The sequence below is a fragment of the Dunckerocampus dactyliophorus genome, chromosome 1 (assembly GCF_027744805.1).
Source record: "Dunckerocampus dactyliophorus isolate RoL2022-P2 chromosome 1, RoL_Ddac_1.1, whole genome shotgun sequence".
Taxonomy (NCBI): Eukaryota; Metazoa; Chordata; class Actinopteri; order Syngnathiformes; family Syngnathidae; genus Dunckerocampus; species Dunckerocampus dactyliophorus.
This window is the reverse complement of record NC_072819.1, coordinates 48,812,789-48,828,044: the sequence shown is the minus strand read 5'-3', so window position 1 is coordinate 48,828,044 and position 15,256 is coordinate 48,812,789.

Sequence of the window (15,256 nt, the reverse complement as noted above, 5' to 3'; positions counted from 1 at the left end):
ATGTCTTCTTCTAGCAAGCCTCTCAAGCAAAGCGTTAAACAGGTCAAGATAAGGGAATGCACCAGTATCATTAAAGGATGTTGGATCATGTCGGTATCAGCCAGTGATGAGGTGCTCTATAGAGCAGCTCAGTATGTTTGCGGTGATGTCCATCCACACACACTGGCGTTTTAAAACTATTTCTGTCCACACGAACGCTCATTCTGCCTGCAGCTGTGGACTGTTAAGGGAATTTTACCCAATCAGACGAGTCGATGATGTCGTTTCCGTAGACGCACAATAACAAACATGGTGATTCACGGGAGAAGATTATGGACGATACATGTGGCTAGCGAAGCACTGTTACTTCTCGGCAGTTTATTCCACATGTTAGCAAACATGATTGAATATAAAACAGAAAATGGATGAAACATGTTCTTTATTAAAATAATGCAGATGTTGATTATCACACCACGCTGTGAAGGATAGTTCATTTCATCGGTCAAGACAGAACTCCATCGGCTGAGACGCTATCATTGCTGAAATAATTCTGTGTACGTTCTTGTTTAATTTCCTCCACGACAGTGCAGTAGTTATGTAGCACGACACAGGCGTACATGACAGGCAAGCTTTAAATGTGGGGGAAAAGCAGCTCAGTCAAACGCAAACACAATCCTTGTCATGCGAACATTCTCACACCATTATTCCAAAATAACGGCATGCTTGTTAAAGGTCTCCCACCAGATAAAGGTCCAATCGGGTCTTGTCCCAAATCGTCGTCGTTGGCCGGAGCATTGTAGCCGTTTTAGTTTTAGAGAGCAAAACAGCAGCGGCAGCGGCAGCGTCCTCCAAGGCCCATAATGGAAAAGTAGGCGTTTGTTTACTCTTAAACATTCTTAAAACCAGCATTATAATGTCTGTCATTGTACACATTAAATCAGGGGTGCCTGTTACGTCAAAGTATATGCTGAAGCTGGAGTTTTCCAAAGTCTTCACCCTGGCCGAAGTTTACCAAAAGCTTAGTTTTTAAAGGCAAAAACTTATGTGTTTAAAAAAAAGAACACACATTTGTGTGGACATAGCCTAAAACATTGATGGTGGAGGTGTTCCCCCTGGAAGCATGCCCAGCAATGCCTTAATGAGGGCGGGTAAGAGTGGTGGGCACTCGGGCTTCCAGCAGCCCTGGTATAGTGCGTGAAATCCAGCGGCCAAAACGGCGAGCCGGGGGGTCTTGGCTCTGGAGGTCACACTTTGCCAAACAACGCAGCGAAACGATGAAGGACATACACAAATGTATTCATGCAGACTGACCTGGTGTAAGAACACAGGTAGACATGCAGGAAGCACAAGTTTCATCTGCTACTTTCATAAGCTTACTGTTTGATCGCCTTGTTTTCAACAATTTCATGCCTTTATGCAACACACCATGCAAACTTACACAGCCGGAGCAAATCATTCCAGCGGCATGCGCTGATATTTGCATGAATCGGCCAAACATTGTACAAAGATACTGAGTTTGTATGTGGCTATACTGAATGCGTACCCCCCCAAACGTACGACAAGGGTTGCCTCTATTGGTCACACGGTTGCAACCCAGCAATAGCATCTCTAGTTTAAAATGAGACGGGCCAAAGATGCCTTCCTTGAAAAGATGTGATGAAAAACAGTCACGTTTATGGAAAAGATCATGCAGACGTGTAGATATGATGCATGCATGTTTGGTGTTTATTCATTGACCTGCCGATCCTCTCCCAGGTCATGTATTTCCGTTCAAATCAACGTGAGCTAAGCTGCCTTTCAAACCTCATTTCTTCCTCCCCTCTTATGCGTATTCAGGCACGAACGCTCAAATGATGCGACCTGCAGAAGTACCCGATGATTCCACCAATTTCCCCAACAACTTTCATCTGACATCCATAATGTTCCACCGCCTCAGATCCTGAAAACCATCAAGCCGCCTTCCTTTTCCTTTTCATCGCCCGCCACCTCCTCCTCCCCCTCCTCCTTCATCCTCCTCCTCACCACTTCCGCCCACACTCCACTTTTATTTACTCTTGGCCTGAGAGCGGGTGCTCATGTGCACGATTTTGTGTGTTTTTACATACATTTTCATTTTCGTGCGTGCTTTTTTTCCCTACTACTACCTTGGAATTTCTATATTTATGCTCGCGTGGGTTCTCGCCAGCTCCCTACCACAGCCCTGACACATGCATTGTGTGATTGACTGGCAATCTGTCCAGGGTGCACCCCGCCTCTCACAGCTGACATAAGCAGTGAAAAAAACGAAACGATAATTTGACATTGATATCAACCCCTGTCAAGCCGACTATTATGCTCAACCGCAGTGCATTTAATCATTGTTTCACTGGGAAAGCTTTGTGCGGGGCAATTGTTCATCGTTGGAAATACATTTCTCCCCTCTTCCGTAATATTTCAAGCAGTTGTCGTGGCGCAACAATTAATCAACCAATTTTTGCACAGCACAAAAACACTCTTCTCGTCAGCAGGACTGGCAACTGACTGTTGCCATGGCTCTTGCAAATCTGCCGACGCCTGGTCGTCAATGCCGTCGTGTTTGACAAAGATATTGTCTGGAACGATGATTCACTTCGCACTCAATACAAAGTGTGTTTGTGTGACCGTGTGTGTGTGTGTGTGTGTGTGTGTGTGTGTGTGTGTGTATGTGTGCAGGAATGCAGACTATTTGCTCACCCTATCAAGGGAAACAAGCATATGAAAGTTCAACAAAAATGTCTTTCTTGCAATAAAAGAGGATTAGCGGATTTGGCCGTCATAGTTCTGAGAGCCACGCACGTTATGGTCCAACCCGTTTGTTCTGAGCATCCAAAGTCATGTAGGGAATTCAAACAGAACAGGTGCCACTCTGTGACTCTGTGACGGACTTCAGACGTTCTCAGGATCTTGATATGAAATGTTTTCGTGTTGCAAAGGAGGCAGTGTGGCTACGCTGTGCCAGAATGCGCCCACGCGCCCCATGTGTTCCTCCGTGTTTGTCTACAACACAAGCTGCACACAGAAACACCTAATATCAAACCAAATTCATCCGCAGCTCATAGCTGAGTCTCAATAATGGAGTAACAGCGCAGAAAGTTCATTTCTGAACTTGCATGACGGCATTCAGTTGATATACTGTGTGAGTTAGCGCGAGGAGCAAAGGGAACAAACTAGAAATTGTAGAAATACAACGCCCTCCAGAAGTATTGCAATTCCTTTGTCTCTGCTGTAGACCGAAAGCATTTGGGTTTGATATCAAAAGATGAATATGAGACCAGAGAGCAACATTTTCAGCTTACTGTACACCTGGATCCCATGCACAACTTAGACGATAGCACCTTTTCTTTGAACCCACTCGCTTTTCATGCGAGCAAAAGTATTGGAACCAGTGGCGATTGCTCTAAGACTGCAAGGGAAGCTCAGCTTCCCCTAAAATGTCCCCCCCCCCAAAAAAAAGTGGTGAAATATGTACTGCTGTGTGTGCATTTCATTGACTAAATATGTGCTAGAATAGCTTCATCTTTTATTTATCACAGGTACCTGACACCACTTCCTTCTCATTCATCGGTGCTTTTAAAGAGTCGGACGCTGAGCGTCTACTGACTTTGATGTGGAAGTGGTCAAGTGGGTTGGACGGTTTGGACGGTCACTGGATAAATGCTGGGATTTGTCCCGCCCATCGGACGCGTAGCGTCTCTGGGGGTCTACGGGGCAGTGGGCTGGCCCGGACACTCGGCTTCTGCATGATGATTGGATGATCTGTCTAATCCATTCTTGATTGACAGTGACATGAGCGAATCAGCAATCTTAAAGTATAAACTTCCGCTGGAGCATTTTCCAAGTTTTTCATTCCGTTGTTCTGAAATGATCCAAAGACTTTACCGATCCCCAGCGACCTTGTCTTAGTTAAAAACGACTAGTGTTGTGTTTGCCGACTCTGTTCTGTCACTCTGTGGTTTCTTTCCCCAACGAGCAGCGGCAGCTGCGGAGCCACGAACCTGAAAGAAGATGAAAAATCAATCAGAACCATTGCACACACATTGGTCTTAGCCAGTACAACCAAGAAGAAAAAAACACTGGTGAACTAAGTGACAGAAGTCAAACAGGTAGACCAAGGAAAACATCAGCAGGTGATGACAAAAACATTGTGAGAGCTGTAAAGAAAGACCCTAAAACAACTGTTAGTGATATCAGCAACAACCTGCAGAGGACAGGAGTGAAGGTATCACTATCGACTGTTCATAGAAGACTTCATGAACAAAAGTACAATGGCTACCCCAGAAGATGCAAACCACTCATTAGCAAGAAGAGTAGGACGGCCAGGTTCGTGTGTCGTTCTGTTTGTCCTGCAACAAACCAAACGAGCATAAGTCTTATTTATGTCTTAAATGTCAAATTTTCTGTTATTATGTCTGCTATATTGTGTAATGCAAGTATAAAGGTGGCTATAGGGTTGTTATTTCATGTCTAGAGGGCTCTAATTGTCACGTCTCGGCTTTGGCATTGGGGATGCGAGAGATGAGACCTGATTACAGGTCAAAATCTATATTTATTAATTGTTGCTGCCATGCAGATACCAACAAAAGAGCGGTAGCATTAATTAACGCTCCGTAGACGCTCACGCTACCCGCTGAACTAAATAATCCAAAGCACAATTGACAGCAGGTGCGTGAGAACAGGAAGGTGAAACAGGAAACAGGTAAACCGGAAATAAGGCATCAGAGACTCATGGATCGTCACACTAATAATGTTAAAACCCATATTTTGAAGGTCGTCAACAGGTTTTCTATGCTCTAACTACAAAAATATTCCATTTCTAAATACGGAGTCCTACTTCACGGAAGTTCACTTATCATGGTCAATTCTGGAAGTAATTAACTGCGATAAACGAGGGATTACTGTGTTTTATAAAATGCAACACTTTGTCCTGATAAAAGTGGAGAATACAATTGTATAGAATGATTTTGTAAGGTGGCACGACAGGCAAAACAATCAGAAGCTGTTGTGAAAATACTGCGTTATTGTAACTTTATGCTCAAGTACCACTTCTTAGAGTCCAATGTTTTTTAGTCACATTGTTAGAAACCACAACAATTTGCGTTTGGGCACTAAAAATCCTTATTTGCCAAGAGGAATGATAATTATGCTGTAAATAAGAACCAGCATGACTTGAATGTGATCACACTGCTTGTTGTCTAATAGTAAACATACCACCGTCGAACATTCATTGATTTTGTTTCATCGAGGACGAAACGCTTACAGGAGATATTTTTGTCGGGTGGAGAATTTATTGATTCATTTGAGAGCACGTTTTTACAATGTGAGTCAACTGCCTGAAGCATAAATTCTTTCAAAGCATGAACTCATGTTCAAATGAATGTTGCTGCGTTCGACCCCCCACAATCCTGCTGCCCACATACAAGCACACACGCACACACACACACACACACACACCATGTGCAAGTGCGTACACACCTCCAGCGCTGGCATGCTCACACACCTACACAAGCTTGTGTGTGGAAGCAAATGCTGTTCATGCATGTCTCGCAGAGTGGAAGTATGCAGAGAGGATCTTTGATCTCAGTCAGGCACACAAGCAGCTCCTCTGCTGTTTACATTTGGCCTCCTGAGTGTGTTGACTTCTTGGCCTCTCATCAGATTCACTCGCAGGTTAAAGAGGCACAGGTTCCCATACAATTTCTGATTTGGAGTGTGGTTATTTTTGCACATGCACAATCCTGTAGCGTTGCGGGCTAAAATACAATTATCTGTGCATACATGCTTCTAGGGGCAGGCTTAATGCTTTTTGTTCATGTACAAGCCTGTATTGTAGCAGGCAAAACATGTACTGTATACGTTTGTCTTTAATAGATGACGTGCAGCGCGAGAGAGACAGAGTACGGAGGGCAAAACAAAGTTGCGCAAGACAAAAACGTGGGGATGTGGAGGCGAATGAGTGTGGACAACTACAGAGAGAAGGGGGGAGTGAGGCCTCTCTAGGAGGTCACTGAGTTTCTGGATCTCTGCTCCTTTTGTGCCACTGCACATTCCATAGCAACAATCTGACCAGTCAGCCAGGGAGCCGCAAAAATGAAAAGAAATATACAAAAGAAATGACTGGTCAAAACACATTCTAGGGAGTTCATCTTCTTGATCTTGAACATTACTGCCTGAAATGGAATCCCTGTTACTTCTCAAATTCTTGAATGTGCAGACACCTTAAACCACCAGGAAACAATACCATCACATTGACATCCTATACATTTCAGGGTGGCGGTGTTTTCCAGCTGATTTGTTTGCTGTAGAATTGGAGAAGACGAGTTTTCAGCATGTTCCAAAATAACCTCCCTTCCCAATCGCCTGTGGTGGTGGTGTCCAAAATCCTGTCATCTCCATGAAATCACAGTTCAAAACAGAAATAAAGACACATTTATTATGGCAGCCAAGCTTAAATGTGTGACTGAGGATGGAAGCAATTAAAGTAGTAGCGTAGTCAGTGTTGTGCCGTCAGAGCCAGCAAAGCCTTCTCTGCTGGCCTAAACGCTATCAAAAGCACTGACCTACATTTGCAACTTGAATCCTCGTATGAGTTTCATGAAATTCTATACATTTACTTCCAACAGTCTGTTACCTTCATTTCACAGTGTGTCTGCGTGTGTTACATTTTTTTTGTCAAGTCAGATTTCGGCTTCTCTGTGTTGCCATGCCGTCAGAATCAGGAGTGTTGGCCCATGTTACTTCAACACTGTTAGCAATGGGCTTGGTTCTGTCACAAAACTGATTTCAGGTTGCCTCCCAGGGCTCTAGCTGGCCCACGTCAATATCTTCCTGTTGTCTGATTGGTTCATCAGAGCAAAATAAAGCCAAGTTCAACTAGCAGAACTGTAGTCTGTAGCCCACAATGGCTGACGGAGGAGGAGCAATTGACTTGTCGGACATGCTTAACTCATTCAATCCGTCCATTTTAGACGATTTTAACGGATCTTTCAAGGCACACAGAATATTGTGTTCTACGGCTATATAAACATGGAACCTACGAAAAGAAATACTGGACTCCCGTATTTCATCAGACAAAACAAAGTTTGCTTCTACGATATTCCGTTCTTTAGTAATCAGTAGTAGTAAGTTTCAGGAAAACGAGTACACCAACATAAACAATACAAAAAAGGGTTTTACATCAAAATAATAATTTATTTACAAATATAACACCATGAACTATTTACAATTTTTCACATTTGCAACTGAACTACGCGCGTGCGTGTGCATGTGTTAAAATGTCTCTACAATGCGTACACTACACTACACACTACACTCCTCCACGCTCTCTCACTTCCTCCTTCCTGTCACATGTGATTTGTCCGTTAACATGATCCCTGCCAAGCTCTTACCAAATGCACTTCTGCCACCTTGTGGCCGTTTTTATGGCTTAAAAGTGCTCTGAAGTGGAGAGTTGCATCATCACCTCTTTTTGCCTCTCGTGCAAAAAAACGTAAAAGACGTACAAATACTTCGTTGGGATCGGGCGTTCGGGTTTATAAAAACTTATAACTACGTCCTTGGTATTGAACGAGTTAAAGTGCCCGTGACACCAAAAAACATGTTAATCTTATTTCTGCTGTGAAAAATAACATTGAATGGCATATTTCCTGTTTTAGATGTGTGCTCAAATATTGAAATATTTACCATTTAAAAAAAAAAGTGTGCCAAGGTGGCAGTACGTCATGCTCCATAGTAGCCAAACTAGTGCTCATGGCAGCTAATGCAGTGCTAATTCCTAACTAACACCGTAGCTCGGCGGCTAAGTGGTATCTGTTGTGGCTATCACCGAATAATAGTATCATTAGATCATTAGAATATCATTAGAATAATAGTATGGGCTTTCATTACAGTGCCCTGCGATTGGCTGGAGACCGGTCCAGGGTGTCCCCTACTCTCGCCCGAAGTCAGCTGGGACTAGACTCCAGCATACCCGCGGCCCTAGTGAGGATAAGCGGCATAGAAAATGAATGGATGGATGGAGGGTTTCATTCCAGGCTAAATAAGCACTGGTCTTTTATTTTCCAGTTGTCACTTACAGTAAAAAAAAAAAAAAAAACTTGTGGCAATTATTGTGTGTGTTATATCATAGTTATCACAACACAATATCAGTGAATATTATTATTCTGTAATTGTTATGAATGTCACTTTCTTGGCTTTTCTGTGAGTTCATGGCTGCATGCGTTTGAAATTTGGCTCCCGGAACGCATTCTGGAAGTGATGTCATCGGTGCCAAGATGGCATTGGTTCCAAAAACTCGCTGGGGACGTGTCAAAATCAACATAGTCATTAAAGTGAACCCATTATTCATTCACTCCTCAGTCACACACTTGTTGCTGTTTACATGGCTAATGGTTACTGCTAACATTCCGGTTACGATACGGTTATTTGACTGCATGCAATAACACTTTTGAAAAAACTGAATTTGCTCATATTCCGGTTTTTAAAAACTCATATATTACACTTGGGTTACTCCTTTTCTAAACCGGATATTGGGTCATGTATACGCCTATCGGGATATCCCGATCGAAAGGAGCATTCATTTGTGTTCTGCGCATGTTCTGTTCGAAAGGAATCTTGGGTGTTTGGTAGGAACTACTTGCAAACACGCCGACACGTAAAACCCCACACTTTTGAAGCAAGGGGGAAACAAGCCACCTTGTTAGTGTGGTGAAAGACAGGAACATTATGTCTTTTATAGACGGTAGAAAGTACCGCGATAGCGAAATCTATCAGAAGGTGAGCGAGAAGTTACGCAAAACAGGGTTTGTATGAATGCACCTTCAAAGTGTCCGAGGGCTCCGGTGGATGTAGCATGGATATGGATGGCACAACTCAGGCTCTGGTTCCTATTTCTTCACGTTCTCGCCTTCCATTAATGGAGAAAGTGGGACAGAATCGTGGTTATCTGTGGTTAGCTGTCCTAATCACAGAGTTTGAAGATGGCGTCCACGTGTATGGGAGGTCTGCATCAACAATAAGTTCCATCCTGGGGAAGGAAGGAGAAATCAAGGAACATTAAACACAACATTAACAAACGGACGATGCTTTTGATGTGTTGTGGTGTCACGACAGTGTGACGTGTTGTTCCGCTGTGTTTTAAACAATTCAACTTTGTGGGAATAGTTGAAGGAAGGCCCTGTTCTTTCATCAAGATGTGGAATGGATGAGAACTGCACCGCACGCACACACAGCCTCCCCCTTATAACCGCAAACATAATGGCAATGCTCCCCTTAATAACAAGTTTTGGGACATATCCAAATGAGTTGCAAAATAAAGCAGATTTGCTTTTCAGAAAAATGCCTCTTAAAGCTGCGGCAAACAAGCACTTGGCAGAATTTTACAAGTGAACCGTCACTCACTTGCTTAATGCATTTCCTGGTGCGCCAGAGTCAGGGAGTTCACTGGTGTTCCTGTTGGTAATTTGAAATATAATTACCCATAATTTCAGAGTGCTTCACAACCCTGACACCTACAGTACATCCCCCCCCCCCAATCTTTCTTTCTCACTGGCATTTTTTCCCTCTGCATGAAGGATTGTCTATTTTCCACCTCCACACTTTTATTTTTCCCTCCACGCTGTCCCCAACGTAACCTACAGTATGTAAATGATTTGGGCTCAGGCAGTCAGATGCGCTACAGAGAGGTTGTATTCGGGATACCAGACATCGTTTTCCACACGTGTATGAAATAGCAGGTCCACGTTCAGCACCTGTGTGCAAAGGGGGAGTCAGAAATCCGTATCTTACGTGTTACAACTGAATGCACCATGTAGCCTACGTGGTGATCCGTTCTATTACTTTCTATCACTGCGACCGGAGTAACAGGTGGATAAATCTCTGTGTTAAAGCCTGAAAAACAACAGGTGATGTATGCGCGTGTGTGGGTTTTTTTTTTTTTTTCAGGTGGGCACACACTCAAACACACACGCACAGACTCAAATGATGCGTAGGTGTATGCGGTGGTCAAGTGATGATCCACTGTGGAGGCTGAGCGCTCTGGAGAGTGGTGTGTGTGGGTTGGAAGCCTCCTCTCCTCCCGGTCATACACACACACACACACACGGGGGGGTGGAGGCAACCAAGCTCTCAGTGATCAGTGGAGTGGTTGCGAGCCTCAACAGAGGTGCAGAGAGAAGAAGGCTGGAAGCGAAGAGAGGAGGAAGAAAACCCAAAGTCTGACGAGATAGCGGCGAGAGGGGAGATGAGAGTGGCAGCGTCTGGGGGTTGCCCCGGGTTTTTGGAGCCTCAACGCTGCCCGGTAAGCGCTTGGTATCTCTGCATGCACTTGTGCGCCCATTTGTATGCCATGTGTGTCCCTCGTGCCGCCCATGCTTGCGCGTCGCTGCAGAGAGAGCAGCAGCAGGTGTGTAGACCTTGCGGGCTTCCATTGCAGACAGCCCGTTTTCTGTTCAATTAAAAACAGTCTCCTTGCGGCACTGCTGCTGCAGAATGTGTCCATTCAGACTGAGCGTGAGTGTGTGAAGGGTGGGGAAATCACTATCGTGGGGAAGGAGGGAGGAAATGCCAATCTGCAGCTGCCGTTGCATGTGCATGGATTGTGTGTTTTCTGTGAAATGTCACATTGTGCAGTGGGAGGGCTTGACAGGGACGTCTGGCATTGTTCCATCACATCATCTCGAATTTGGAACATTATGCACTCCACTTGTGTCGATAACACTCGAAAACTGACATTTTAGAGCAAAATGATAACTTACTGATCACCAAACAGGCAAACATTTTCTTGGCTTTTTCACTCAGGTTGTTATGAATTGATGTATTTTGTGGTCTTTATCATCAATTCATATGTACACCGTTTCGTGGTTTGCAGTGATGGAGAACTCACAGCTCCAATACGGTATTTGCTCACCTTAATGGAGATATACAAGCAAATATTAGAACAATCTCTCACTGTGCCACTGCAGACTACAGCCACAATAAGAAAATATGATGTTAAATCAACACCTTGATACGTCACAGTCTTTATAAACATTTTGGCACAGCGCTTGTATTATGAGTCAGTGCTCATCATTTTGGGATAGTGGTGCATTAAGGCACTAAATCATATATTTCTATGCATGGGAAAACACTTGTACTGTGGTTATGGTTTCATTTATTTTGAACGTGCATACAGTTTGCATGGAATGCTTCATGTTATTTCATTGTCATGGGGGATGGGGGGGGGAGTCGTAGCCTTCATTTCTAACCAGTTTATCAGCACCAGTGAGCTTTGTTTCCAGCATTGCTAAACTTTGTGTCAATGTGAAAAAAATAAAAGAAATAAATCAAATTACCTTCCTGACATATATACTGTATGCACGTGTCATCTCAGTAAATGAGAGTGCTTTTGAAAAGTTCATTTCAAAAGTGAAAGTGTCAGATTCTATGGATTCACTGCACGCAGCACGAAATATCTGAAGAATATGTTTCTTCGTTTCTTACAAATGTTGATGACTACAGCTCGCCGCAGGGGTGGCCCGCGTCACATAGTAGAAATAAAGTTAACCCCCCCCCCAAAAAAACACAGAAATAATACAGCAAAATGCACAATGTAGAGAGAAACAGATGAAATGCTCATACTAATGCCTGATTTACCTCATGTATGGAACACACACATATATATACAGTATATATATATATATATATATATATACACAGTTAATAATAACATAACAGATGTGGTGGGGGGGATCTTTGATATTTTTATATATTTATTTTACTGTGTAAAAAGATTTTTTTTTAATTTATACAAAAATATATAAAAATATCTACATGACTTTGATATTTATATATTTTTTATTGTCTATAAAGACTAAAAAAGAAAATTATGTATATACATATAAATATTAAAAATATATAAACATGTTTGTCAGTATGGGTCATGAAGTGCTGGACAATACTGGATATCAGGAAGAAAGACAAACGTGAACAATATTAAACCAAAAAACAGCAAAAATGGGAACAAAAGAGAAATATCACATTTAAAATAAGATATAAACACGTGAAAGTGCCACACACACATCCTTTTTTTTTAGTATGCAACCCTTGGGGGAGAAAGTTCACATCTTATAAAACCCCCAAATTCTGTATCCGACTCTCATCAGCAAACTTGCTGCGCCTTTTGTTGTCTTTTAGCCTGAATTGAATTCCTCAACTCAAATGACGTTTGCAAGCTATTCTCATTTATTGAGATGCACCTGTAAATGTTTCATAGAGTCCCACCTATTTAGTCATGTGATACCACTGATCTCGTCTCCGATCCGATACTGAGTAAAAGTCAGGCTGATATCGGCGACACTGAAAACTTTGCAAATTCACCTAATGTGCCTGGTAGATTTGAAAAAGCAGTGTATTTCATATTATCGCATAAAGAATACAATACATGAATTATTCATATCAATAAATTACTAGTTTTATAATTAATTTAAGTAATTTATCAATTTATTTTATGTATTTTGAGGCAGCGGGGTGATATACAACAAGAGAAAACCAAGGGGGCGGTGCGTACATTATAGCGATCTAATGTGGCTTGTTTATGATGCGTTGTGTAAAACCAAGACAGTCAAAACATCAAATTAAATTTACCAGAAGAATGTAATAAATTAACAAGGGAAAAAAATTGTAAATTAATGAGAAAAAAGTCATAAATTAACGAGAAAAAAGTCGTACATTTTATGAGAATAAAGTTGTTAAATTCCGAGAAAAAAATCTTACACTTACGAGAAAATACATTTTAAATTTGCAAGAATAAAGTCGTAAATTAACGGGGAAAAAAACGTGTAAATTAACGAGAAAAAAAGTCTTGCATTTACGAGAATAAAGTTGTAAATCTGCAAGAAAAACGCCGTGAATTAACGGGGGGGAGTAGTAAATTAACAAAAAAAAGTCAGAAATGTACAAGAAAAAAGTTGCAAATTTACAAAAAAAACTTGTACATTTACGATAATAAAGTTGTAAATTTACAAGAACAAAGGTTGTAAATTAACAAGAAAAAAGTCACAAATTTACGAGAATAAAGTTGTAAATTTACAACAAAAAAGTCGTAAATTAACAAGAAAAAAAGTTGTAAATTTTTTAGAATAAAAAGTCATAATATTACCTTTGACCAAGTGCAAAGGTCACATAAGTCCCCCCTTTTCATAGCTGTCTCAGGCAATGCCTGTTACGACGGCGTATTAAAATAATCAGAGATTTCGAGAATAAAGTCGTACATTCACGAGAAAGAATATTACGAGAAAAAGTCGTAAAAAAAACGTGTTGCTTTATGTTACCAAACGGTAACCTTATTTACAAATGCATTTTTATTTTATTTTTTTTATTTTAGCAGTTATTATGGTTGGGTACCCCTGTTTTAAACAATAAGAATAAAATAAGAAAAATAATAAAACCGTTAAAAGAAATGATTAATTATTAAGAATGAAAGAATGAAAACTTTATTCATGCTTTATTTAGTCCGTTTATGATCGGTCAACATTACCTCTACTGACTGAACTGTCGAAAGTATTGCGATTCTGATTTGAGAATCGTTTTCAGAGAGCTGGTATCGGAAGTATCGATCCCCACATCACTGGGTCAGTGACCTCATGGTGGTTCGTAGTTAAACTCACTTAAACACTTAAACCGTGAGGTCCGCGGGCCGCCGTTTGTGCAACCAATGCAGGCGGCAGCTAAAGAGTCCTATGGTTTCATGGAAGCAGTGCAGGCTGACACACACTCACTCGCGCACACACAAACACACAAACACACACACACAAACACACAAACACACACAGGACTTGCGGCCAGCGTCGTCGGTAAGTGCAACTATGTTTTTACTCTCACACGTAACGCAAGTAAGGAAAGATGTTGCTGCACAAAGAGAAAAGTTCAACTCTTCTATCTTGCTCGTCTGCATTTTGACCACACTGCTCCCGCGGGATTGCACAACGCGACGCATGAACAAACTAAAAAAAAAAAAATCGAATTTACGTTGTTCTTGTTGTTTTCTATCCTCCACTCGTGTCGGTTGATTTGTCTTCTCTCTGGCCGAAAGCAACTTCAAAGACTTCGGTCACGCTTTGCTTCGACCACGCGGCTCCTCTCCGTGAAGGACGTTGGTGCCGCGTGCCTCAAATTCCTTTCATCTGCAATCCACTGTGGTTTATTGTCACAAACGTGCATTGTCACTTACTCATCACCGTATTTTTTCATGTTTTAACACCTTACGTGTCTCGCTTCTGTGTGGGCCAGCCTGCATTGGGGGGGGGGGGGGGGGGGGGGGGGGCATGCGCAAAGCGTGTGGTCCACAACCCACACACGCACACTCTAAAAAGACAAGCACACATTCGTAACGACCCTTCCTTGCAAAAACAATTAGACTTCCTGTTATTTCAAATTAAGAGAAAAAAACCCAACACCTTTTAACACTTCAGGATTTGTCACTTTATGCTGCATGGAAAAATAGATATATTTAGGCTTACTCTTATAACGACAGCTACCTAGCGCTAACATAAATGTTTGTATAGTTTGTTTTTTATCATTGCAGGGTGTCCAAACTTTTTCCAAGGGCTGCATTCTGAAAAATCAACGACCACATTTGAATAAAAAAAAAAATCTGAGATTTTGAGAATAGAGTGGTAAATTAACAAGACAAAGACTTGTGAATTTACGAGAAAAAATCGTAATATTCCGTGTCATCGTGTCAAACGATAGAGAGAAAAATTAGGGCTACATTGGAGAAAAAAATCGCAGATTTTGAGAACAAAACTGCAAATTAACGAGAAAAAAAGTTACAGATTTACAGGGAAAAAGTCATAGATTTACGAGAAAAAAGTAGTAATATTGACGTGTCATCGTGTCACACCATAGAGGGAAAAATTAGGGCCACATTAAAAAAAAATCAGAGATTTCAAGAACAAAGTCGTAAATTAACAAGAAAAAATGTTACAAACTTACGGGAAAAAGTTGTAAATTTACGAGAAAAAAGTCGTAATATTTACGTGTCATCGTGTCACACCATAGAGGGAAAAATTAGGGCCACATTGAAAAAAAATCTGAGATTTCCAGAATAAAGTAGTAAATTTACGAGAAAAAAGTTGTAAATGTACGAGAAAAAGTTGTAAATTTACGAGAATAAAGTCGTTATATTATGAGAATAACATCGTAAATTTCTGAGAATAAAGTCGTAATATTACATGTCATCGTGTCAAACGATAGAGGGAAAAATTAGGGCTACATTGGAGAAAAA